At 47.9% G+C, this 26468-nt stretch overlaps 1 protein-coding gene across 10 annotated transcripts in view; it reads left to right on the top strand.

Annotated features, from left to right (window-relative positions):
• PTP4A3 (protein tyrosine phosphatase 4A3) overlaps positions 1 to 26468 on the top strand; it is a 284614-nt gene that overhangs the window by 80974 nt on the left and 177172 nt on the right. Inside the window, exon 3 of one of the 10 annotated variants that reach the window (XM_065586287.1) lies at positions 297 to 367. The exons of 5 other annotated variants lie outside the window; for them this stretch is intronic. The gene's annotated coding sequence lies outside the window, so the exon portion shown is untranslated. Of the gene's footprint in view, positions 1 to 296; positions 368 to 9722; positions 9911 to 22724; positions 22749 to 26468 lie in introns of those variants that run through there. 4 more of the 10 variants (XM_065586291.1, XM_065586298.1, XM_065586292.1 and 1 more) reach the window with 4 other exon arrangements.

The raw sequence follows: 26468 nt of genomic DNA, 5'->3' as shown, positions 1-26468 counted from the left end.
CTACAGGAGTATGGATCTCTGTCTGCCGTAGCAGGTGGGGTGGGAGTTGGATTCCTCCTCCGTTTGCCTCCTCTTGGAAGTCAACTTCTGTTTCTGTGCTAGGGAATCGCAACTCACTCTTTGCTGCACTGAGCCCTGTTGACATCGCACTTGTTTGCTCTATTTCTCTGTTAGTTTGTTGTGCGCTTACTTGCTTGCCATGTGCCTGCTTGATTGAAGTTGGTAGTGTGGTCTGAGCGCTGAACCTAGCGGCCTGCTAGCCAAGGCTGAGAGCTTGCTGTCCTTTGATCCCGCAGCTCCCATTGTCTGGGAACGGTGAACCACGGCCACAGGGAGCTGAGGGGCTCCACGCCTGCAGACACTCCAGGTAAACAAAACAACAATGTATTAGATATTCAATTCAATGATTCCATAGAGTTTAAAATCATCAAATTTTGGTGTAGACCCCGTTTATAAGCTGACCCCCGCTCTTTGATGCATCACTTTTTTACCAAAATATTCGACTTGTGAACGAGTATATACGGTAAGTGCAAAGCAGACAGTGAAGAGTTACAAAGGGATCTCACAACACTGGGTGACTGGGCAACAAAATGGCAGATGAATTCAATGTTGATAAATGCAAAGTAATGCACGTTGGAAAACATAATCCCAACTATGCATATACAGTGATGGGGTCTAAATTACAGTAGAACCTCAGTTACGAACACCGGAGTTACAAACTGACCAGTCAACCACACACTTCATTTGGAACCGGAAGTACACAATCAGGTAGCAGCAGAGACGAAAAAACAATTTAACAAAGTAAGGAAACTGTTTCTGTGCTTGTTTCATTTAAATTAAGATGGTTAAAAGCAGCATTTTTCTTCTGCATAATAAAGTTTCAAAGCGGTATTAAGTCAATGTTCAGTTGTAAACTTTTGAAAGAACAAGCATAACATTGTGTTCAGAGTGACAAACATTTCAGAGTTACAAACAACCTCCATCCCTGAGATGTTCTTAACTTTGAGGTTCTACTGTAGCTATTACAACTCAAAAAGTGATCCCAGATAGTTCTCTGAAAACATCCGTTGAGTCTTCAGCAGCAGTCAAAAAAGGCTAACAGAATGATAAGAACCATTAGGAAAGGGATAGATAATAAAAGATAGAAAATATCATCATGCAACTATATAAATCCATGGTACACCCACACCTTGATCGCTATGTGCAGTTCTGGTCACCCCATTTCAAAAAATATATATTAGAATTGAAAAAATTACAGAGAAGGTCAACAAAAATGATTAGGGATACGGAACAGTTTCTATATGAGGAGAGATTAAAAAAGACTGGGATTGTACATCTTGGAAAAGAGATGACTAAAGAGGGGATATGATAGAAGTCTATAAAATCATGAATGGTGTGGAGAAACTGAATAAGGAAGTGTTATTTATCCCTTCATATAACACAAACCAGGGGTCACCCAGTGAAATTAAGAGGCAGCAGGTTTAAAAGAAATTAAAGGAAGTACTTCTTCACACAACGCAGTCGACCTGTGGAATTCGTTGCTAGGGGATGTTGTGAAGGCCAAAAGTATAACTGGGTTCAAAAAAGAATTAGATCATTTCATGGAGGACAGGTGCATCAATGGCTCTTAGCCAAGATGGTCAGGGATGCAACCCCATGATCTGGGTGTCCCTAAGCCTCTGACTGCCAGAAGCTGGGACTGGATGACAGGGGATGGGTCATTCGATAATTGCCCTGTTCTGTTCATTCCTTCTGAAGCACCTGGCACTGGCCACTGTCAGAAGGCAGGATACTGGGCTAGATGGACCATTGGTCTAACCCAGTATGACAGTTCTTATGTTCTTAGAGATTATCCTATCCGCCCATGGCTGAGAAAAATCCTCTTCAGGAGCATTGAACAATTTCCCAGTAACGTCCGTAGCAATGTTGAAAGCCAGTCTCAGCAGCCGGGTTTATGCGTTGGGACTGCTGAGTTCCAGCCCGCTGGTGCGCTGATTGTGTTTAAAACACTCATTTGCAGCAGCGGTGGCGGCTGCTGAGACAGTAACCTACTTTCAGCTTCTGATTCACAACCCAGATAGAAACCGGAAAACCTGCATGTTGCCAGCGGTATGGGAGGGAGCCAAAGCTGTTCCCGTTTTGTTGTGCCGGTAGCTGGGATACGCGGATTGGCTGGCAGAAGCGGAGACTGGCCTTGTGAATAATACTGTCTCCAAATCTCTTCCTTCCACATGCTCTCTTTTACTCTCTCAATAGAGAAACTGTTTCCATTTCTCAAGAGATAGATATGGAATAAGGCAGGCGTTTCACTTCTTTCCAGCACAAGACCCTGTTCTGGGTTGCTGAGTTCCAGCATTCCCTTCTGTCAACACGGAAATCCCTGTGTACAGTGAAAAGGTTGACTGGGATTTCTGCTGTGTTTCACGAGGGATAAGTCTCTTTTCTGATTTGTCTGCCCTGCCCTCTCCTCCCTGCTCCATTATTGTCCTTTCACAGACTCATCCACGTGACCCATCCTTCAGGTGAGGCGGGCTTCATTTTTGACGACTTCTGCGTTATGCCAGCCCCACGTCTAGTTGGCTTGGATAGGCTGCTCAAGAGAGCCTGTGGGGAAGTCTACGCTAGAAACACTACGTCGGCTCAGCTGCGCCGCTGTAGCGTGTCTGGTGAAGACACTCTATGCCGACTCTATGTCCGGCTTGACAAAGCCCTGGCTGGGATGATTTTGTTGGTGTTGGTCCTGCTTTGAGCAAGGGATTGGACTAGATGACCTCCTGAGGTCTCTTCCAACCCTAATCTTCTATGATTCTATGTAGGCAGCTGGCAGGACCCCTTTTAACCAAGCTATAAACAGTTAACTCTTTCAACTCTTCCTCTTAAACCAAGTCCTCAGTCTCTTGATCTTTGTTGTTGTTGTCCTTGCCAATTTATCCTTTCTTTATGATGGCAAGATGCTCAGAACTTTGTGTTCCAGACTGGGTCTCACCATACCAGACGTGGCTGGTTGAGGAGGGAAAACTGTGCTTTACGTTACAGTCTTTATGGGCATATATAGCAGTCTGATCAGTAGGTTAATATGGTCTAGCGGCTAGAGTGCACAGGACCAGAAGCCAAGAGATGTAGGTTCCGTTCCCAGTCCTGCCACTGATGAGCTGTGACCTTGGGCAAGTCACATCACCTCCATGTGTCTCTTTCTCCTCCCATCTTGTGTCTTTCCATGTCTGGCGAGGGTGTGTCTATGCTGAAACTGAAGGTATGATTTCATTCTCAGGTAGGTGTACATGTGCTAGCTTTGCTTAAGCAAGTGCACTAAAAATAGCAGAGTAGCCATGGTGGCATGGGCGATGGGAGAGGTTAGCCGCCCCCAATACAGTCATGTCAGAGACCTTTGATACATATTTGGGGCAGGTAGCCGTCATGTCATCTGTGTCGCTGCCACCATGCTGCTGTTTTTAGCGCACTAGGTCATTCAAAGCTTGCACACCTACATCTACCTAAGCTGAAAATTACAGCTGCAGACATCCCCTTAGATCGTAAGTCTTTTTGGGGCAGGACCGATCTCTTACCATGTGTTTGTACGTCACCTAGCACAGTGGAGCCTTGACTTCCTTTGCAGACCACCTTCTGGCCTGATGTGTAAGAAACAAAATGGATAAACACACAAGAGGTCAAGTACCGGTAAATAAGAACGGCTGAGTAATGAGAGTTGGCGTTTGTACAGCGCTCTGAAACTGAGGGAGAGCTTTACGAGCCACCTGATTGTTTTGTACACCTCAAGCCAGAAGGTGGTCGGGGGGTGGGGGGGTAGCAGATGTAACAGAAGTCTGCTCCATGTGCTACCTGCAGGCCTCTTTTGCACGCTGCGCATTTGTGGAGACTAGATTACAAGTCATGCAAAGTACTGCTGGCAGAATGGTGTTCTCCTGAGTCAACTCAATTTGGTAATAAAATTCTAATTTGCATTTTGGAGCCTATCAAGACTGAACAGATCCTGTAATCAGGCTGGTTACAAAATGATGCCAATCCAGAGTACGCGATGCATTGAAAAAAGTTATTTCCCTGGCACCGTCTGCTCTTGCTGTCACCACTGTAAGTAATGCTCTCTGGTGCATTATCGCTCTAGCTCTGTCTGGCAGTGTCCAGAGGACAGAGTCCTAGGCTGAGGACTTGTTTTTATGTTTCACAGCGATGAGCCTTCCACTGCTGGACGAAATGTATGGTTGCAGCAACCGTGGAAAGGGTACTGTGGCTCTTTCAGGACTGAGTCAGACAGGAGATGATAGATGCTGTGAAAATGCAGGGATGGCTGAGTGTGGCGGTCTGAAATCCAGATAGCCAGAGAGCTGAACAAGATAGGCCAGAAAAGTTTGCATGGATTAGAGACAAGCATGTATCAAGCTAATCGTGTTGTGTATAGAGAGACTGGCATCAAAGGGTTGAAATAATACCCTGAATTCCAGTCTGTAGATATTGGTGGTGTAATTATTTCTGTTCCATCTGAGTCAAGGGGTGTGTGTGTGGTGCGGGGGAGGGGTGGCGGCAGGGATAAAGCATTATCTCTTGTATCTTTGCAGCTGTATTCCTCTTGTATCCCCAGAAGGGAATTTGCTGACACCATGATAAAACGATCAGGATGTTCTTTTCTGTTGTAAACGTGCAGCCCCAAGCGTAAAGTCTGCAGGACGCAAAGTGAAGATGTTCAGTACCGTGGAGGCAGGGGCCGCCTAAGAACCCAGATAGACGCAATCCCTGACCCAAAGAATTTACATGTAAATGATTGGGACGGAAGGGCTGGACTCGCTGGGAAGCCCAGTGAGCAAGTTGGGCTTAATCATTCAGGGGGCAGCAGGGCTTGTGGAACAGAATGCTTGCTGGCTCGATGTCTTTCTGTTCTCCAGACCCCCAGAGGCCCCCCTCCATGCAAGATACGGCCCATGCCTGGCTTGTGAGCAGAAGGTGCTTTATCTTTGACACCATCGTTGCAGCTTCTGCATGAGATGCCGTAATTTTGATCTTGACCATCCATGTTCATTTAAAGAGGTCCTGGCATTTTTCCACCAGGGGAAGAGCCATGCTTGTAGAGTCTTTTGAGTTATTCTGTGATGTATTGCTCAACTGTAGCTGATAGCCTTGTACTATGTGGAGTACATTAGCTGTTATCATAGAATATCAGGGTTGGAAGGGACCTCAGGAGGTCATCTAGTCCAACCCCCTGCTCAAAGCAGGACCAATCCCCAGACAGATTTTTGCCCCAGATCCCTAAATGGCCCCCTCAAGGATTGAACTCATAACCCTGGGTTTAGCAGGCCAATGCTCAAACCACTGAGCTATCCCTAGTGTGGTAGACCGTGCGTTGTCTTAAGCAGCCGAGCTAGCACGGATAGGAAAACTGGAGAGAGATTTCCTGGGGGGAGGGATTGGTCAAGTTTTTTGACTTCCTGGCCAGCACTAACCATAAAGTTCTTTAAGAGTGGTGTTTTTTTCCCCTGCTAAATTCACCAATATACTGTTTGTACCCCAGAGGGGTATCTTAGATTACCTACATATAGGATTCTTCATATCTTGCACTAAAGAGTTAAGAGCTCCCGTGAACAGTTTAAGCCACTGCTATGTTCCCTCTCAGAGGAGGTTGACTTTCAGTGATGGGTAAAGACCATCCCTGTGTATGTTTCTGAAGGTTGGTGGCAATGAGAATAGTTATTGCTCTCAGGCCAGGCCTACACTAAAATGTTGGGTTGACCCAGCTACGTCCTTGAGGGGTGTGAAAAATCCACTCCCCGAGTGACATAGTTAAGCCGACCTCGCCCCTGGTTTAGACAGCCCAAGGTCGATGGAAGCATTCTTCCGTCGACTTAGCTACTGCTTCTCAGGGAGGTGGATTAACTATTGGGATGGAAGAGCCCCTCCTGTGGCTATAGTGAGTGAACCACTGTAGCGGTTTAAGTGTAGACGTAACCCATAGTCCAATGAGCAGAGCCAGGGAGTAAACCGGCAGTGCTGGAAAAGATGGGTTAATTGTGGCTGGTGAACTATTTGAATTTTCCCCCGTGAAAAGTAGCCTATTTGACCGAGTAGTACAGTGACCATTAGCACTTACAGGACGCTTTCCACATTCATAGTGTTGTAAGACCTCAGCTAATGAGGTCTTACACAGTGTTATCCCCATTTTATAGATAGGGAAACTGAGGCAGAAGATGTGGCTATACATCAGGAGTTGATTCCTAATCTGATGCTGAAACCACTCAACTCACACTCTGCCATTCCTCTCTCCCTTCTCTTGTAAATACACCCCCGCCCCCCCGTCTCCACAGAGGAAACAGTCGGCTAGCAAGCTGGAATTTTGTGTAAAGCAACATCCTAAGGAGCTTTTGGGTGGTTCAAAAGGCTGCTTGGTGTCTGTGATGAGTAAGAGACAATGGCTTCAGCAGAGGCATAAAAAGCTATTGTTGCCTCCATTATTAAGGGCATTACAAAAACCCACAGGCCCATTCACAGCTGTGGCATGCGAAGCCTCCAGAGCAAAACTCATGCCTGGCATAGACTGGACCACCGTGAGATACTGTGTCCTGGGGGCACTGGGAGACCCTTGCCTACAAGGTATGGAAAGATTGACAAGAATACCAGATGGGAGCGAGGGACTTGATGACTGAGGGAAGTTACGATAGGCTGTAGACAGGGATTCGGCGCCAGAAGGGGTAGGATGTCATGTGAGCTCCTTGTCAAAATTCTGCCACTAAACTGGAATGGTTCCCCGATCGCTGGAGCTCACCAGTTCTTCTCTGCTTCTGTTAAGCTGTGTCAGAGATGACATGTCTCTGGGGCTCATAAAAATACTTCTGAAGAGCAGGTTTTATTTATTTTGCCTCTGGAACTGGTATGAGGGGAATTTTTGTTTGTTACTTTTTTGGGAGGGAGGGGCAAGGGGGGATTCCTTCCTCTGCAGCATCCTCACCCTGGGAGGGCATGAGCCTCTCCGCAGTCTAATTGGGATATTTTTGTGGGAACCCCTTATTAAAAGGTGGGCAGGGCATGATAGAACACAACCCTTTTATCTTGAGGCTGAGATTCCAGCAAGGGCTGACGTTGTCCCGCTGATGGACCCATAAAATGGTAGGATGGTCTCAGTCCAGTTCCTAGGAAACAAATGTCCACAGTTACTGCTGCAACTGGCTAGATTGGCTGGTCACCTTGGCAGAAAGGCCAAGGAATTTCAATGAGCCTAAACACAGCTGCTTGTACCCACTGGTCAGGGTTGAGGCCTGTTGGTTGATTTGGGCCATGTGGGTGCTATGGACCTGTAATTCCCTCAGGGCAGGGACCGTGTCTTCGTACAGGGTTTCCTACGGAGTCTAATTACCAACATGGTGAGAAGTTAGGATACTAGCAGGCTCCAGCTGCCAAAGCTATAACAGGAGTCAGTACCTGGAAGCTGAAGTCAGCAAAATTCAGAATGGAAATAAGATGCCAATTAACAGGGAGGGTAATTAACCATTGTAGCAGGAACTATGGGAATAGGAGCTATTTCCAGGGATTGTGGTGACTTCCCATCACTGACCAGCTTTCTAAAAGAGTTGCTCGAATTCAGCCACAGGCTGCTAGGCTGGGCTCAGGGACCACTGGGTGAAGTCTGTGGTCTAGATTATGCAGAAGGTCCGAGTGGATGATCACAGTGGTTCCTTTTGCCCTTCAAATCTGTGAATGGGGAGAAAACAAGAAGTGGGTGGTGGTAGCGTCTAGGAGCCCAAATCAAGGACTGGGGACTCATTCTGCTAGGTGTTGTACAGGCAAGTAACAAAGAAGACCATCTTGCAATAGAGAAGCAGAGACAACATTAGCTAGACAACATGGTGCACGGATTAATTGGGCGACAAGCTTAATGCAAGGTGGGAGGAATCACAAAGCATATTCTCACACTCACCAGGTAATTAGCCTCCTTATTTGGGTTTTATTGGGGTGGGGTAGAGAGGAGGAGACAAATTTGTTTTCTTTCATAGATGCCCTTTGGAAGTACGGAAACTCTGGGGTGGGAGAGACTAGCTGATTATGTGGGGCGCACAGAGTGCGGGGCTATCTTCTGGAGCGGAGAGGGTGGCAGTAAGAAGAGAGTAACAGGGAGGGAACCTAGGGATTGCCAGACTGGTTCAGACCTGAGGTCAACCTAGCCCTTTGTCCTGTCTCTGATAGTGGTCAACATCAGGTGCTTCAGAGGAAGGTGCAAGAAGGTATGGGATAATCTGCCCCCTACATTAGATCTCCTCCTGGTCTCTATTAGTCAGATTAGCTTTAACCCTGAAGCACAAGATTTAACATCCCTTCCACGGTTTATATCGTTGGAGAGCGGTGAATGGGTGCAGGATGAGGAGAGAGAACAGTGGTAGCCTGAAAACTCCAGTGTGCGCTGAAACTTTTCTGCCCTGGACTGGTTTTGCTGCAGAATTTCCCAGGGAACAATCTCCCCTTGGAGGTCAGCGACTGTGCAAACCAGTTACTTATTCACACCTACTATGAAATAGTTTATTTTGCTACCTATTTGCATTTTACTGTCCAGCAAACATCCCTCCACTTCTGCCACCTCCACAGGTTGCTGTCATTGTGGTTTCTTTGTTCGTACATCAGCCATTGGTAGGTACCAGATTCAAGTTGCTAAGCAGGAGGAAGCGCTTAAAATAGAAACGTTCCCTCCAATCTCGTTGTTGTTGTTGCTCCTCTCTGAACTCCCCTCCAGTGTCTGGCATTAAACTGCCTGGTAATGATCCCAGCACTCCAGATATGGCAGCAATCCATGTTGAAGCATTGAATTGACTGGAGGATAATGGGAAATAGGTCATGTGAGCTCAGGTTGTAGGGCCAACAGGAAGTGCTGATGTCTCCAGCTTCGGTTGGAGCCACCATCTTCTTCCGGTGCCAGGAAACAGGCTCCTCATCGCTTGTTCCTCTTCCAGTTCCATCTGGAACAAGAGAGCACCCATCTCGGCCATTAGGTTCCCATCAGTCCGTAGACTGTGGCAGGCCATAGGCACGTAGTCTTACAGGAAGGATCATGGCTCCAGTTTTCCAAGTCCTGATAATCCTTTGTTTCGTATAGCACCTTCCTTCAGATGATCTTGGAGCACGTTACAGACTTTAATGAAGGGATGAGCCTTCCCTGCAGCCCTGTGCGGTGGGCAAGTATCGTGATCCCCAGTTTAGAAACAAAGAAGCTTAACCTTTGTGTGCTTCAGCGATGCAGGGAGCCTGGGTCTGGGCAGGGACCTGAGCCCAGATCTCTGAGGGCCAGTCCCGCACCTCAGCGACCAAACCTGCCTTCCCTGTGGGTTTGACAGTGCAAACTGTGGGAATGGCTCGCTTCCTGACCAGGGGAGAGAAAAAGGAGTGATTCTGTGGGCCTCCTCCAACGTTCCCGAGGGGAATCGTTGGGATTGGGTGAGGGGAATGGGAAACCATCTCAGATTCTCCCTCTTCCTCTTCTCCTGCTGAAAGCCCGATGTGTAATCCGCTTGTTTGATCTGGATCAGCTTCCTGCAGGGCTGGTACCTACATTGAAATCCAAGCCACACTAGCGAGCTTTCCAGTCAGGCCTCTTTTCGCAGTGCTTCAGGCTCTGGCGCCGAGCCAGGGCAGAACTGGAGCTCTGTGATTTGCAAGGCAGCCAGCTTAAATGATTATATTACGATTCCCTGTGGAGTTGGCCTCTCTTCCCCACCCCCCTCCTGCACCGAACTGGCATTTGAGATCACTAATTGAACACAGACATCGCAGCGCTCAGCAGCAGGGAGCACGTTGATTCATCCTCTTCTTCCCCGAGCCCTGGGTTTGGTTTCTAATCCATTGAAACAGGGGCAAGGGGCTGCCGCTGTTGTCTGGAGGCTGACGGTGGGTCTGGAGGCAGCTTGGGCTGCAGGCCGAAGGGGTAACTAACCATTGCCAGCGAGCGTGGCTGGTGTTTCTACCTCAGTGTGTGCTTTAGCTTTCTCGGAGCTGCCTCTTTCTCTGTGGGTTCCCCCGTCCCCTAAGATTTATCAGCCTTGCTTGGAATCGAAGTCAGGAAAACCTCTGACGTTGACGCAGCCTTTGAGTGCTCCAAGGTGCTGGTGGGGGGATATCGCAGAAAGTCAACCCCGGATCTCACTCTGAGCGAGGCCGGGGGTAACTCATTCTGCTGCGCCCCCCCATCCCCCCTCCCCCCCATGCGCACGCAGAAGGAGTCACAGCCTCCAGTGCGAGTGAGTTATCTGCAGCTGATTGTTATCTTGCACTCACTGTCATGTCTCTCTTCGCATTTAAAGGCTGAAATATTGAACGCTTTGTGGCTCCTTGCGCTGCCGTACGGGGCTAATTCTTTCAAGCTGGAGTAGTTTAGTGCCACGTGGGAGAGGCTGATGTGATGCATGCGGTGGTTGTGAAAAGTAAATAAATCTTTAGCTAATTCTCTCAAGTATCCAGATGTACAGCAATGCAGGGAAAGGGGGCTGCTAGCCATATACGCTGGCTGTCCTTGGGGTAACCTTTTTTCCTGACTGCGTCTTGGGAAGTCAAGTAGCTCAACCTTGTCTTTACCAACCTTTCTAGGATAAAAAGAGCATTTCTGTTGCGTTCTCGCCTGACAGTTGACATCTGTGTCTTCCTGACAAGTGTATTTTAAATACAGATCCAGAAATGCCATGGTCTGTGTAAAGGTTTCCTTTATTAAGCCTCCCAGATAGCGTTTGGTGCAAACTCAGATGGTTGGTACTGGGAGTAGTCTTCATAAAACTAAATTACTCAGGGTCATGAGAGCTTCTTGGGTTGGCTGTTTTGTATGGATTTCATGCTTGATGCTGGGTTTCTGGGTTTTTTTTGTTTAAAGAGTCATGCTCTCAACATCTGGGGAGGGGAATATTCTCAGCCTCCTTTGTTAATAAGGAAGCTGTGTGCAGACTAACAGAGCTCTGTTTTCATGCCAAGAGATGCAGGGTTACCTCTCCCCCTAGAGGAGATGGATAATCCAACCCAGTTGCCTTGTAGGTTGAGCATTTGTTCGTTTTTTGGACTGTTCCCAGGAATCCAGCCAGGATACAATAAAGGATGTGGACAGGCAAGCAGTGACTGTGATTGGATTACTGCTAGACATCCAGAAGTCTGGCATTACACATGGCCAGCCGTGGGCTTAGCAGCTGCGGCTGCTCAGAGTGGCTTTGGGCAGAGGCGTCTCTGAGGTTTAGTAGATGATATTGCAGAAGGACTGGAGGCTGGAGCTAATTGTTCATTGTGAGGCTGTCGTTCATTTTGGCCTGGGAACCGGGACGCTCTCTTGCTGGCTCTCGGCGAACTCTGTTGATCTGTCTCTCAGAGGAGTATGACTGATTGCCTTCCCCGCTGGGGGTGTTGTGAGGGTTAATGTTGGTAAGATCCTCTGGGGAAAAGCGATAAATAAATGAACACATGGACTACCCAGTGAGGGTATGTGGCTAGAATACTGTAAGAGTGGTTGGAATACTATCTCGATGAAGCTTTAAACAGGTTAAATAAGGGTGTCTTGTATTACTTTGTGGGGGAGGGATAGCTCAGTGGTTTGCCATTGGCCTGCTAAACCCAGGGTTGTGAGTTCAATCCTTGAATGGGGCAATTTAGGGTTCTGGGGTAAAAATCTGTCTGGGGATTGGTCCTGCTTTGAGCAGGGGGTGGGACTAGATGACCTCCTGAGGTCCCTTCCAACCCTGATATTCTATGATTCTATGTGTATGTAGCCTGCTTCAATGAGCCTCCGAGCCTGGATCAACAGACGTGGGCTCACGGGGCACAGTGCTAAGTAAGGCTGTGCGGACGTTGTGGCTCGGGCTCTGAAGCGCAGAGAGAGGCCTAGCGCTGCGTCTGTCAACAGACCCTTAGAGGGAGCACGTGTACCCCAGTTTCAGACAGAAGTGATGGGCTTGGTGCACCATCAGTAAGTGAAATTCTCTGGCCTGGGTTATGCAGGAGGTCAGGCTGGGTGATCGCAGTGGTCCTGTCTGACAAAATCTACGAACGCTCAGCAAGGTATTTAAACCTGAGCCTGAGCAGTATCCCAGCATTCGCCCTGCAGTTAGGTACGTGTTTAGGCATCTTGCTGAATCAGGGCCTTGGTCTCTCTCTGTTTTTAAGCACCTTTTGAGGGTTGAAATTTCTCCTGTTCCTTCCTACCAAGAAACTCCTTCCCCTTGGTGCTTCTGTGTAATGGCGAGTATTTGAATTCAGTGGTGTGGAGTTTTTGAAATGCACGGACAAGGCCTGCTCGAAAGCGCGGTTCTCTGGTGCTTTGCCCTTAGTTGGCTTTGTAGTTGAGCTCCTTTAGTGCGCCCTGAATGCTGTGTTCCAAGCCTGCTGATTTTCTCCGCCTCCGCTTCTGCTCCGGTGCCACTAGCGCCCTAGAAGTAGTTTGCTGATCCGCACAGGATGTCCTGCCCACTGACGGGAAGTGGTGCAAGGGGCTCTGGGGTGCATAAGAGGACCAGGAGTGAGTAGCAAGGAGGAAAGGCTGATGTGTCCTGCTCTGGAGTCGGAGATGTAAAACTCCCCTGTATTCCTTAATGCCAACAGACCGTCCTTTGGAACAGCGTCGCTCGACATGCCGTGTGCACAGTTTAACAGTCAGGCAAGTGCTGTGAAGCCGGCGCGTGCCTCACAACCATGGAATTCTCAGGGCAAGTTTATAGACCAATTCTGTTCTAGATTCACAGGCTCGTTCCTGAACTCCAAGAAAATAAAGGATGTAATCTGTTGGCCACCCAGTTCTTAGGGAAGGAAAGATGGTCTAGTGGGTAGGCACTGGAGAGAGAGTCAGGAGACCAGGGATCTGTTCCCAGCTCTGCCATTGAACTGCTGGGTGACATTAAGCAAGTTACTCCCTCTCTCCCCTACCGCCCTCTACCTGTCTTGTCTATGTAGATGATACGCTCTTTGGGACAGGGACTGACTCTGTGTTTGTACAGCACCTAGCACAGTGGGTCATTGCTCTTCCTTGGGGCCTGTTAGATACATAATAGATAATAAAACGGATGTTAATGATGTGCGTTCTTCAGAGCAGATAGGCAAGTCTAGATTTTTGCATTTTCCCGTATGCTAGAATTCCTGGCACTGTCAAGCCCGTTTTTATTCGCTGTCCTTGCTTGGTTAGACAAACTGTTGCTAGAGAGCAGCACTTGGAGTGGTCATCGCGTCAGCACAGTCAAGGGTGGCTTGTTCTGTGTGTTCATTCGTGAGTCACACAACAGTAATGTCAGGGCTTCCAGACTGTGTAGCTTTCATCATGGCTTTGTTGCAATAGCTGGAGTGTGCAGAGACAGACTGACTAGATGATGCCATAGACATTCGTACTGGTGACCCCTTTCACATAACAAGCCTCTGAGTTCAGCCCCCCCCCCTTATAAATTAAAAACAATTGTAAATATATTTAACACCATTATGAATGCTGGAGGCAAAGCGGGGTTTAGGGTGGAGGCTGGCAGCTTGCAACCCCCCCATGTAATAACCTCATGACCCCCTGAAGGGTCCCGACTCCCAGTTTGAGAACCCCTGCCATAGACTAAGGACTTGCGTAACTTACCAGAATAACTCTCCCAATACAGATATTTGGGTGTTTCCAGGTGGATGTGTTCTTATTCTGGGATAAGTGTGTCCACACAGGAGTAGCTACTTCAGTAGATTTCCAAGTGTAGACAAGCCCTGCGGCGGTGTAGGTAAACTCTCTGCTTTCCGCTAAGGGCAGAAACTGTTGTAGTTCAATAAGAAGTAAAGAACTAAATGGCAGTTAACAGAATTTTCAACTTCTCTGAGTTTCAGATGCATTCCATACCAACTACACTGAGGTGCCTTGAGGTGTCTGTTCTCCTCCCCTGCTCCTCCCTCCACACCTTACCTAATAGCCTACTGATTCCCGTCAACTTGAAGACCTCAGCACTAGCACCAGACCTAAATGCTGAATGAAGTCCGTCTTTACATCTGATAGTTGTTTGTTTTTAAATGCTTCATCTGCCCTGCAGAGCAAAGGCGTGAATTGCAAGATTCTCCTGTTACACCTTGTGCGTTGTGTGAGGAAGGAAGGGTTAAATGAAAGGGGTGAGCATGGAAGCAAGTCAAGTTGTGCGGTAAGTTTAGATCGAAACCATTGGTTAACAATTTGCACTAGCAACAGGTTTTACGGAGATGTAGACACTAAGTGGAGTTGAGTTGATAGTGCAAAGTGTATTGCTCTGTCCATTGGAGGAAAACTGGCCCTCAGTGGGATGTGATGCCTGCGGCTGTTGGGAAAATGTGATCGAAGTTGCTGGCTGAAACAGGATCACGTAACCTTATCCAGCCTGGGGTCTGTAGTTTTTGACAAATACAGGTCAGTTGGTAAGTATTGTGGAAACTCTGTAAAACCGGTATCTATCTTAAGTACTCATATGCCCCTCATCACTGTGGTGTCCAAACCCCTCAATCCTCACAACACCTGGTGAGATTTGCAAGTGCCGTTAGCTCCATTTTAGAGATGAGCAAACTGACACGTAGACAGTCAGTGATTTGCCCAACGTCACCTGTGACCAAGCAGGGACTTGAGCCCAGTTCTCCCAAGGTTGCTGCCCTAACCACTGGGCCATCCTTTCTCTTATTTGGAAAACTATTTGGTTGCATGACTCCCCTACCATCCCTGCAGGGTCACAGGCCTTCAGCGGCACTCTTCTTCAAAGGACACACCTCTCGTTCTTCTTGTCTATTGGGACTGGTCATCTTGATCGAAACTCTCAACCAGGAATAGGCTTTGCATTTACCCTGGGAGGTCCATCCACTACCATCCTGTACTTTCTGCCACCACCCCTTCCTGCATCTCAGGCTTGTGACAAAGATGTGGCCATGTCTTGTAAAGGAGAGAGCGGGAGACGTTCTGTGATGAATTCTTCATGTGCACGCTAGATCTGTGTATGTATGTTCCTGAATGACACTTCTCCTCTTCCTCCAGCAACATGGCTGGGTTTGCCACTCGCTTGCATGCTTATTGCTAGAGCTGGTCAATGTCTTTCTAACAGTTTCAATGAAAAATGGCCTCTTGTATTTTAAATAGAAACTTTCATTTGTCTTAAAAATGTCCAGTTTTCTCTGCCATCCACCCGCCACGCCCCCCCCCCCCCCCATATCTCCAGTTTCCAAAACTCTCTAGGAAACACCACAAATTTACATTTATTTCAAAACTTTTCATGGCAAGTAACATAGCATTTTCCAATCAGCTCTACTTATTTCTCAAGCAGCTTTTTGGAGGCAGATGTACCTACACCGTGTGCCTCTTCTTTCCCTCTACTGACTGATGCCTTTGTCCCACCTGAATGCCAGATTGCATGGTGGCTCGTGGCTTTTGTTAAAAGAGAGCGAGGCCCGAATTGGTGACACTGATCTGCTTTTTCCGGCTGCTTGGCAGCGCTGCACCTGGCCCGGTCTCCTCCCAGTCATCACTTAGAGCTCTGTGTGCAGATGTTGGGTTGTTTTTTTCCTCCAGGCCTTTCATCTTTAGTTCCTGTTTCCTTCCACACCCTTACTCCCACTGGGAATTTCTGAACTTTTCTTTCCTTTGGCAGGCCCTTTGATGTGGTTATTGGTTGTAACCAATACAATCTCTCTTCCGTTGTCAGATTCAGTTTTGCTCAGTGGCGTTGGAGTCCTGGCTGGGCAGGAGGACTGTGGTGTCTTCCGTTAGGCCTTTACACTGGAACTTTTTCTGTATACCAGGTCTATCGCAAACTTGTGTGTGTACATCCAGCCACCTTCTGTTCTAGCTGCAGTGGTTTGTCACATGCTGCTGTTGCTTTAAATTCTACTGTAGCTGACCTTTTACCCTTCCTTTAATCTGCTGCCCTGCCTGATAGGTAAGAATGCATGGTCAGGATTTTCAAAAGGGATTATCAATTATGGATGCCTGTCTTTTGGCTGCCCAACTAGAGACACGAGTGCTGGATACTTCGTGCACAACAGGCCCCATTAAAGGTGTCACAAGCTGAATACCAAAAATCACTAAGCACTCTTTAAAATCTTGACCAGACTTTCAACAATGGCCTCCCCCACCTCTGCAACTCAGGGTACGTCTACGCTGCAAATAAATTCTGCGGCAGAGGGTCTCCGATCCCAGGTGACCTGAGCCCGACTTGTGCTACGGGGCTAAAAATAGCTGTGTAGACAGGCCTCTGAGACCCACCACCATTATTAACAGGTTTCAGAGTAGCAGGCGTGTTAGTCTGTATCCGCAAAAAGAACAGTAGTCCACGAAAGCTTATGCTCTAATAAATTTGTTAGTCTCTAAGGTGCCACAAGTCCTCCTGTTCTTTTCACCATTATTAAGTTTGAACCTGCGCTCCAGCCAGAGCGAGAATGTCTACACTGTTGTTTTTAGCTCTATAGTGCAAGCCCGAGTCAGTTGACCTGTGCTCTGAAACTCACTGCCACGGGAGATTGTTGTGGTCGTTGCAGTTTAGGTGAACCCTCAGTCACAACCAAGGAAAGAATCCCGTCCCTTTGATCCTCTACCACCGATTGTTTTATTTCTAGTAAGATTTTTAAGGATAAAATGTAAACGTTGTTTAAAGGAAAAGCATTTTATAGAACTCCATAGGAATGGTTTTGTGACACGCTTCAGCTAAGTTTTGAGGGTTTGGAGATCAAAATGTTCTTGGGAGGGTGGGGGGACAGAAGGAATACATAATGCTAGTGTCTGAGAACCAGCAAGCGAAATGGATTGGAAACAAAGTGAAACTGACCAGTCTTGTTTTGCTGTATAAACTGAGCCAGAAGCGGAAATCAAGCAAACAGCATAGTGAAAATTCAGTTAAAATCTTTGTGGTTTTTTTTAAAGGGAATAACTAAAAAGGTGAAGATTTTAAAAATCTTGACAATGTAATTAATTTTTGTGGAATTAGCACATATAGAAATTCCCTCCAAAGAGCCATTTTTAAAAAAAATCTGGTTTATAAAGTGCACTTTTCTTCTTTTTCATGATTTTTTTTGGGGGGGGGGTTATAAAATAAAACCTGAATAGGCTTTATCGATTCTCCACCTTCTGTTACGCTGGGTAATGTTCAACTTTAGCAATCGTCCCTGAGATGGCTGAAAAGAAAAAAACAAATCCCCCACCTATTCTCTCCTGTACTATAATGTGCCCAAAGATGAAGTGTGAAAGTTTTAGGTCATTTGGGCTTTATAAATAAAGTGGAGGGGGAGTGAGGGAATGATCTCTCCCCTTTTTAGGAACTGTAGCTTAATATAGTTTCATTTATCAAAGGAAATCTGTGTAGCTTTCTTTCCAATCTCGCCTCTGTCCTGCACCGGTTTTACATACCCATTTTTTAAGAGAAGAGGCTGTGCATGGTGCTATTATGTGGTGTGTTAGTGTTGCAAAGCTCTCTGGAATTAGACTAGACAAGATAGTGGTGGCATTTCAAGCCCTCTCTCCATTCAGTTTGTTTAGAGATGACAGAAAAAGCAACAGATCCTTCAACTACTGAGAAACCTCTGGTAACCAGGGACAACTTGGCAACTTAGCGACATGGGAGCTTTAAGATGGAAATTAGACCCTTCAGATGGTTCCCCAGATGGGGCGAGAACCTGTTTCGGATAATTCTTTATTCACTTTATAAAAGAAAACACAGAGATTCAGGTCCCCATGCAAGTTGAGGAGGGTTTCCTATTCAGAGAGTGCGGTACAGCAGTTCTGTTATCAAAAGACACTGCATTTGCTTCTACAGCATCGAACAAAACCACACCTACTCTGTACAGAGCTGCGGCAGGCTTTTCTGGGACTGTTCTCCAGACTGAAAGGACTCTATTGTCAGTAAGTAACGCTAGCCAGACTAAACAAGAGCTTTGGATTAAATGGCTCTATTGACGCTTTGCTAGAAGCATGTATAGAACGATGGTTGTACCGGTGGGAGTGTGCGAACTCATTAGTAATAAGTTTTAGATAGCTGTGGGTATATCTCTCCCTCTTCTCTGTTTATCTGGGGGATCCATAGAGATCAGATCCGAGACTGAGGTTTGACTGGTATGGACTAGTAGTAGCTGGAAACTGTTACAGTTTGATGGCTATTTGGTGGCTTGTGTATCATAATACCTATATCTTGTATAGCTCTTTTCATCCTTAGATCTCAAAGCCACTTACAGAGGAGGTCAGTATCCCTATCCCCATTCTACAGGTGGGGAAACTGAGGTACAGGACAGGCTGTGGCTTGCCCAAGGCCATCCAACAGGTCAGTGACAGAGCCGGGTCTCCTGAGTCAGTGCAGTGCCGTACCCACTGCCTGGCTGTCTGTGTGTCACTCCTGTGTGTAGGTGTGTGCAATCCCAGCAGGGTAGCTGAACTGCCCTTTCGTGCTGGCATGGCTGGGGTAGCAGCAGGAGTGAGGAAGCATGCCTGGATCTGCTTCACGCTGTACCTGTCCTCTGGGCTGTCTTCTATGAATAGGTCCTCGTGAGCTGTGCGAAAGGCCAGGACCTGGAACGAGAGTCAGTGTCCCTCTTGTCCTGGGATTAGGTTAGAGAGATTGTCGCCCCCCTGACTCCAGAGACTTCCTGAGTGCGGGATGGTGACCAGGGTCAGCAGCCACTGTCCCACTTGGAGAAATGGAAAAACGCCATCCAGACTCTGTGCTGTTCGTGGCCATTGAAAGAACCAGGGCTCCATGTGAGGAATCTCCTGGTGCTCGTTCCAGCAGTGGGGCCAAAGCCTCATGCTCCAGCAAACCAGCCTGGCACTCACCATGCCAGGCCCAGGAGCGCTGTCACAAGGGCCCTCAATGGATGAGCCAGAATGCGGCTGAAGTGAATGCCCTGAAACTTTGATTTAGAGCCTCCCCTGATGGCCGGTGCTGGGATTCAGCTGCTGGAGTGACGACTGGCCTTGCACCTGGAGCAGGATTGGGACAGCCCCAGAGTGCTGGGGACCGGTGAGAGTGGAGCTGTTGGCTTGGCAGCATGGGGAGTGGGAAAGACTCTGGTTAAGGTTCAGATTTATTTCATGCTATTGAACAATAATGCAGGGCCAAATGATGCCAGCTTAAACCAGGGCTGAATTTGACTCCTGGCTGATCGCTGCGCGTGGTGCTAACTAGGGGTCAGCAGCACCTTGTGAGCTGACCTCTGCATGTCAAGGCACAGACCCTCAGTGAGCAAGGGGGCCTGACCCTGGTGATAGGGAACCTCACTGCTGTTTGTCCCCGTCCCATCCAGTCCTCCTTTCTCTGTGTGAATAATGCTGCTCCCACTTTCCCTCTTCTCTTTTGGATTGGCATCGCTGACCCCAGCAGCACGTGGGCAGAGTGGGGAGCGGAGCGCTGACCGTAAGGGGACCTGGCAGCATGGGAATGGCATGATTGGCGTTCCCGCGCCCTCGGGCAGATGGGAGGCAGCTTGCAGTGCGGCTCGGGGAGACAGAGAATGCACGGAGCATTGAGCAAGTTATAATGATTTGATGTGCATTCCTCGGCAGTGAACAACCTATAATGGCAGGCATTCCTGAGCACTGTGGAAATACCGACTGGGCAAGGCTAGGTGTGGCGTGTAGTGGGTTTGTTCGTGGGCTGGCCTCTCCCCTCTCTACACCTGGGCTGTAGCGGTGTCGGTTCATTTTACAAGTGAAGGTGAGTCTTGTGGTCTCATCCTGCTTGGCTGTGTGGAACTCATGTAACTAGGCTTGACTAGCAGCCTCTGTCCTGGAGGAATATGAGAGCATGGGAACCAGGGTCCCAAGAGACTGGTGCTTAGGAGAATGCAGAGGACCTGTCCATGGTGTGCCTTTCTCCAGTCAGTGCTGCGGTGAACTTAAATTTGCCTTTCGGTTCATACAGTGCAGATGTCTGTCTAGCCCAGAGGCTCCCATCCCCCTCCTCTGGGCACCCTGGCCATCCGATCTTATAACAAAGCACCCGCCTCCTCCCGCCATCGGTGCCGAGCCCCACAGTTATCCAGTGCCAACCTCTCCACACGTGACAGCCTCTTCCCCAAATACCGGGGCGCCACGGTGGGTCTCGCAGGCTGTTTGGAAGGCTCACAAATCCAAGCTCTGCCAGACCAAAGGGTCGGAGGAAGCACGTTCCCCAGTCGAGGTCTGAAGGGTGGTCTCGTGGATGGGGCCCTGGGGTGAGGTTTGGGCTGGGAGTTCAGTTCCGGGCTGCGACACGGGCTGCCATTGTGACCTTGGGCGAGTGATGTGGGGGCCGGGACAGGCGATGTCATCTACTCTGGCCTGGTCTCTTAAGTCAATTTCAAATGGGGACCGAGGCACTTCTTTAACTCTTCACCTTGCGCCTTGGTTCTGAAGCTGTCAAATGGCGGTAACACTTCCTTTGGCAGTTCCACAGCCAGTCTTATTCACGCGTTGCTGCGGCAGAGGGGAACAGCAGCTCCCGGGAGATGAGGGTGGCTCGGCTGTGAGCTAGCTGCATGTGCGCACAGGGTTTAAAACGGTAAGTCAGAGATGCAGGAAAATCTCTGGCTATGTGTTTTGTTTGAGGCTTCTCATTTTCCACAAGCCATGTAGTAAATATTGTATCTTCCCTAAATGAGTTGGCGCACCTGTAATGAGTGAGTTGCGTTGCAGATCGCTGTCAGAGGCATGCAGATTAGGAGTTCTTAATGAGCAGGACAACCCTACCAGGATTCCCAGGTCGGGGCAGTAGCCAGGAGCGTCTTCTCAGTTTCCCTTTGGCAGTCTCTCAAACCCCCCCTTCCCCTCGCCCCCACCCCTCTCATGGTGATTCATGGTTTGATTACTGCAATGGGCTTTTTCCAGCATTACTGCTCCAAATCTTTAGCTAGTGCCGACAGCAAAATCCTGCCTCGTTGGTGGTGCAGGGGAACTAGAGTACATTTCTAGTGCTCTGAATGCTGCTTCAGTGTAGAGTAAATCTGCAAACCCTTATATCGTATGGATCCTGGTTCCTTAGCAGCCTGGTTCCCCCCATGGCTTTCTTGGTAACTTCCGATTTGAACACTCAGGGTCTAGAACTAAGGAATCTTTTTATTGGCCAAGAGTTCTTTATTTCCCCGTGTCTGTCTGCCAGAATCTGTTGACGTCCAAGGGTACAATCCAATCCCATCTGTTTACAGAAGCATTCACTACAGGTGGTCTTCTCCTCACCAGCCCGAGTCTGGGTGGGAATATGGTTAGTCTCCATCAGTCGGAAGCAGCCTGCCCCACTGATTTACTTCATGTTTTCAGTCTCTGTCCTGTGTGCCCCCCCGTGTTTCACAATGGGTGTGCGTCTACAAACACACAAAGGTTACTGAGCTTCTGCCGAAACAGCTCTGCGTCTATGTTGCCACAGCCCCCTGCTATGTTCCTTCAAGGAACTGGGCTGGGCCATCAGTTTCTCTCTTGGTCATAACAAGAGGCAGATCTGAGTTTGTGTAGGCTCTGGTTTTAGTATAGTAATAAAAATTTGCAGTAATGAGGCCTTGAAACCAAGAACCTTAAAGTGTTTCACTCAAACTGAGCCGTGTAGCTAGACCTGGGCAAAGAGTGCAGAGGAGTATTTGCTAACTCTTTTCAGAAACTTACTCGGAGACAGCTTTGTTGCATCCACTTTTTTCACAGACATTTGAGTGAGCTCTTGTTCTTACAAGCGTGTTTGAAGGTCAAAATTCAGGCCCAGGTTTAATTCAGAAAAGAACGTTATTTAATGACTAACCAAAATTCATTTGGGGCAGAAACAAAATTAGTACATAAAGGTTAGATCATCCCATTGGGGAACAGATGCCATGTAAGGTTGCCAACAGTCCCATATTATTAGGGGTGTCCTCTACTTAAATAAAAAATCAGGTTTCTGGCAGCACTACACCTCTGGTTAGAATACAGAATAAAAGGAGTCTTGTATTGCTTTAGAAGGCTGACACAGAGTTGCAACACCCCTCGGATTTGGCACCCCTCTGTCATGCATGTCCTGTATTTTTGAAAGACCATGTTGGCAACCTTAATGCCAAGTGACTTAGGTGACCAGTCACACAACTTGCCTGTCAGCTGCAAACAGTTTGTGAACAATCTATAGGCTGATATTTCTTTTGAATGGAGAATAAATTAATACATCATGCTCTGTTTGTAGGTGAATTTCCAGCACAAAAATAAGGGTAAACTTGATGGCTAAATTGTCATTAAAATCTATTAGTTCTACTTGCACCATCCCGCTTGGAAAAATATCATTTATACCCCTTTTACAGATGGGTAAATTGAGGTATCGAGCAGTTAATTGGCTTCTTCAAGGTCAAGCTGCAAGTAGCAGAACTGGGACGAACGCAGCTCTTCATTTTAAGTAATGCAGTCCTTAAACGGCCTCCTTCAGGAGACAAGCAAAGGGTTAATGAGACTTACTCATAAAAGCGCTTGATAACGCCCACTTATCACTCACTCATGTATCCTACAATTACTGACAGTTGAGGTTTCAGCAAAAGATGCTTGTGGCAAAATGTAAATTGCAATTTGCTTAGTACGTGTTTCTTTGTGGGGGAAGAGGGGGGGGTGTTTTTGAAAAAAGCCATTTGTGTTCCGGAGCTTCAGACAGTGCAGACCTGAAAATTAATGCTTCTGCTTATGTAAATTAAAAGCAAAACCCAGTGTTGAAACCAGATCGCAGCAGGCTTAAGCCATCGCTCTGTGCAGAATGTTAAATACCCAGTGAGCTGGAAGCAACCTGATGGAGCGGGGTTTTTTGTGGCTGCCTGCCTTGCTTGAGACTCCAAAACTGCTGGTTGGATTTCTGAAAGATACAGACGCAGCCGAGGTGAGTTGGGCTTGAACTTGTCTTTGGTTTGACACTCCGCACCCCCATTTCCCTTTGTTGCGTACTGGTTCTGCACTGGAACCCTTTTACCCTGCTCTGAAACAGTGTTAGGAATTAAAGGCTGAGTCTCAGATAGGAGGAATTAATGCTATTCATATAAATTGGGTGGATCAGAAGAGCACTCTAGTTGGTCAGCTAGCCCATCTTCCTGATAGGCAGTATCCCCTTGCTGCTAGATGGATGTCAGTAGTATACCTACTGATGTCTATGGTCCAATCATGGAATAGCTCCAACGATGGGGGATTCTACGACGTCCCACGGCACAAGGTGTTGCATTGCTCCTCTATTCTTAGCTCTGTGCTGCAGGTTGACGCTCTTTAGCACAATGCTGCTGGGACAGCCCAGGTATGTTGCTCATTACAACAGGTGGGGGCTTTCTCCAGCGGTTCTCAAACTTCATTGCACCGTGACACCCTCCTGACAACAATTGCTGCACAACCCCAGGAAGGGGGACTGAAGCCTGAGCCCCACTGCCGTGGGAGGGAGGGGCAGGAAAGGGCTGTAACCTGAGCCCCACCGCCCTGGGGGTGGGGCTTGGGCTGCGGCTTCGACCCCGAGCCCCAGCAAGTCTGGGCCAGCCCTGGCGACCCCATTATAACAGGGTTGCAACCGGCTTTGGGGTCCCAACCTACAGCTTGAGAACCGCTGGTAGCCTAATAGAACAGCCTCAGTGTGCTCTTAGCTGAGGGTTGTGAGCTAATTCATATGCTGCATGTGTCCACACAGCGTATGTGCGAGGTGGTATTTATAACACATACCCAGGTTATACTTGGAGGGGTATTATGGTAGGCAGTTCTTTGTGGTTAAAACCCCCTTTGGGTCTATGTACAATTCAGTGCGCCGTACCTGGACCCCTTGGTCCTAGCTATGTGACTAAAAGGACAAGAGACGTACGCTTCTGATATGCGCACAGTGCCTCGGCACTGATCTGTTAACGTCCTTTGCTATGTGTTTCTGCCGAAGCCAAGCAGCAAAAGCGTGCCTTATTGTGTCACCTGGAGATGTGGCAGGTCCACAGACACCGACCCATGTGTGTTTCGCGTCCGGCCTAGCTAGATGTAACAGCACTGCGCCCATTCCCATTTACACAGCCCTGTGCTGTGACTCCTCTCTTCCTCTTTGGAACCCAGGAGGTGAAAAGCTGGTACGTTAAACATTACTCACGGGCGTATACTAGATCTGGTAGTGCGTACGCTGCCCTCTGCTGAATGAAATCAGAATTGTTCAGCAGCCTCCAAGATCCTATACAGCCTGCAGCTAAAAGAGATTCTCCTTTATCTCAGCCATTAAAGAGCTACAGCTGTGGACCAGGAAGGCCCTGTTTTCTATCACCTCTGCTGCTGTGAAGTTCCAAAGGGTCACGTCATTGCATAATATTGATAGTCAGGAAGCCTTGAATTGTGTCTTCACTAGGAAAAAAGGCGTATGTTTCAAGCCGTAATCAGTTAATCTGTGGTACGTTCTCTTTGGATCCCATTGTAGTGTCTCTTTCTGGAGCAATTACTGTCCACTGGCGCTTGAGTGGACACTAGCCTAGAAGGCTGGTTAAATCAGGATTATTATTATTATTACTAATAGTGCTTTGCACTCAGTGACATTTTGTATCCTTAAAATCTCCAACTGTGTTAGAAAGGTGGGGTAAGCATTATCCCGATTTGACTCATGGGGAAACTGAAACACCGAAGAGTGAAGTGGCTTAAGAACAGAGTCATGGCTCTCAGCCCCAAACCATAGTTCGCTCCACGGTGATTCCTGCTCCCCTGCCCTGTACTCGGGACAATCGCCTGGCACTGATCTCTCCCTGTTGCTCCCTTATCTTTATTATGGATAATGGTGAATCATGAAGGTTATTACAAGGAGGAGGAGGAAAAATTGTTCTTCTTAACCTCTGAGGATAGGACAAGGAGCAATGGGCTTAAATTGCAGCAAGGGCAGTTTAGGTTGGACATTAGGAAAAACTTCCTAACTATCAGAGTGGTTAAGCACTGGAATAAATTGCCTATGGAGACTGTGGAGTCTCCATCATTGGGGATTTTTAAGAGCAGGTTGGACAAACACCTGTCAGGGATGGTCTGGCTAATACTTAGTCCTGCCTTGAGTGCAGGGGACTGGACTAGATGACCTGTCAAGGTCCCTTCCAGTCCTATGATTCTATTAAACTAAGGTGCTAGGAAGGGTTGCTTATGCTGTATGTAAAGCAATTGCTCTCCTTTTGTGGTTTATGTTAGAGCAGTGTCTAGAGGTGGCAGATGAGGTCCAGGCCTCATTATGCTAGAGACTATGCATGTGTATGTAGTGAGAGACGGTCCCTTCCTCAGGGCACTGTGTATCAGCGCACTGATACACAGATACCCTCCCACCAACAACACAGGAAGAAGAACTCCACATGGACCCCTCCTGAGGGTCAAAATGACAGTCTGGACCTATACATAGAATGCTTCCGCCGACGTGCACAGGCAGAAATTGTGGAAAAACAACATCGCTTGCCTCATAACCTAAGTCGTGCAGAACGCAATGCCATCCACAGCCTCAGAAACCACCCTGACATTATCATCAAAGAGGCTGATAAAGGAGGTGCTGTTGTCATCATGAACAGGTCTGACTACCAGAAGGAGGCTGCCAGACAACTCTCCAATACCAAATTCTACAGGCCGCTTTCCTCAGATCCCACTGAGGAATACACTAAGAAACTGCACCATCTACTCAGGACACTCCCTACACTAACACAGGAACAAATCAACATACCCTTAGAGCCCCGACCGGGGTTATTCTATCTACTACCTAAGATCCACAAACCTGGAAATCCTGGACGCCCCATCATCTCGGGCATTGGCACTCTCACTGAAGGACTGTCTGGATATGTGGACTCCCTGCTCAGACCCTACGCCACCAGCACTCCCAGCTATCTCCGTGACACCACAGATTTCCTGAGAAAACTACAATGCATTGGTGACCTCCCAGAAAACACCATCCTAGCCACCATGGATGTAGAGGCTCTCTACACAAACATCCCACATACAGATGGAATACAAGCTGTCAGGAACAGTATCCCTGATGATGACACAGCACAACTTATTGCTGAGCTCTGTGACTTTATCCTCACACACAATTATTTCAAATTTGGTGACAATATATACCTCCAGACCAGTGGCACCGCTATGGGCACCCGCATGGCCCCACAATATGCCAACATTTTTATGGCTGACCTGGAACAACGCTTCCTCAGCTCTCGTCCACTCATGCCCCTTCTCTACCTACGCTATATTGATGACATCTTCATCATCTGGACCCATGGGAAGGAGGCCCTGGAAGAATTCCACCATGCTTTCAACAGCTTCCACCCCACCATCAATCTCAGCCTGGACCAATCTACACGGGAGGTCCACTTCCTGGACACCACCGTACAAATAAGCGATGGCCACATTAACACCACCCTATACCGAAAACCCACCGACCGCTACGCCTACCGTCATGCCTCCAGCTTCCACCCCGGTCACACCACACGATCCATCGTCTACAGCCAAGCACTGAGGTACAATCGCATCTGCTCCAACCCCTCAGACAGAGACCAACACCTACAAGATCTTCACCAAGCATTCTCAAAACTACGATACCCACACAAGGAAATAAAGAAACAAATCAACAGAGCCAGACGTGTAC

Source organism: Chrysemys picta, chromosome 2 (genome assembly GCF_011386835.1).
Source record: "Chrysemys picta bellii isolate R12L10 chromosome 2, ASM1138683v2, whole genome shotgun sequence".
In the NCBI taxonomy this organism is placed as follows: Eukaryota; Metazoa; Chordata; order Testudines; family Emydidae; genus Chrysemys; species Chrysemys picta.
The sequence above is the reverse complement of the archived record's forward strand: the minus strand, read 5'-3'. Positions and strand labels throughout refer to the sequence as shown.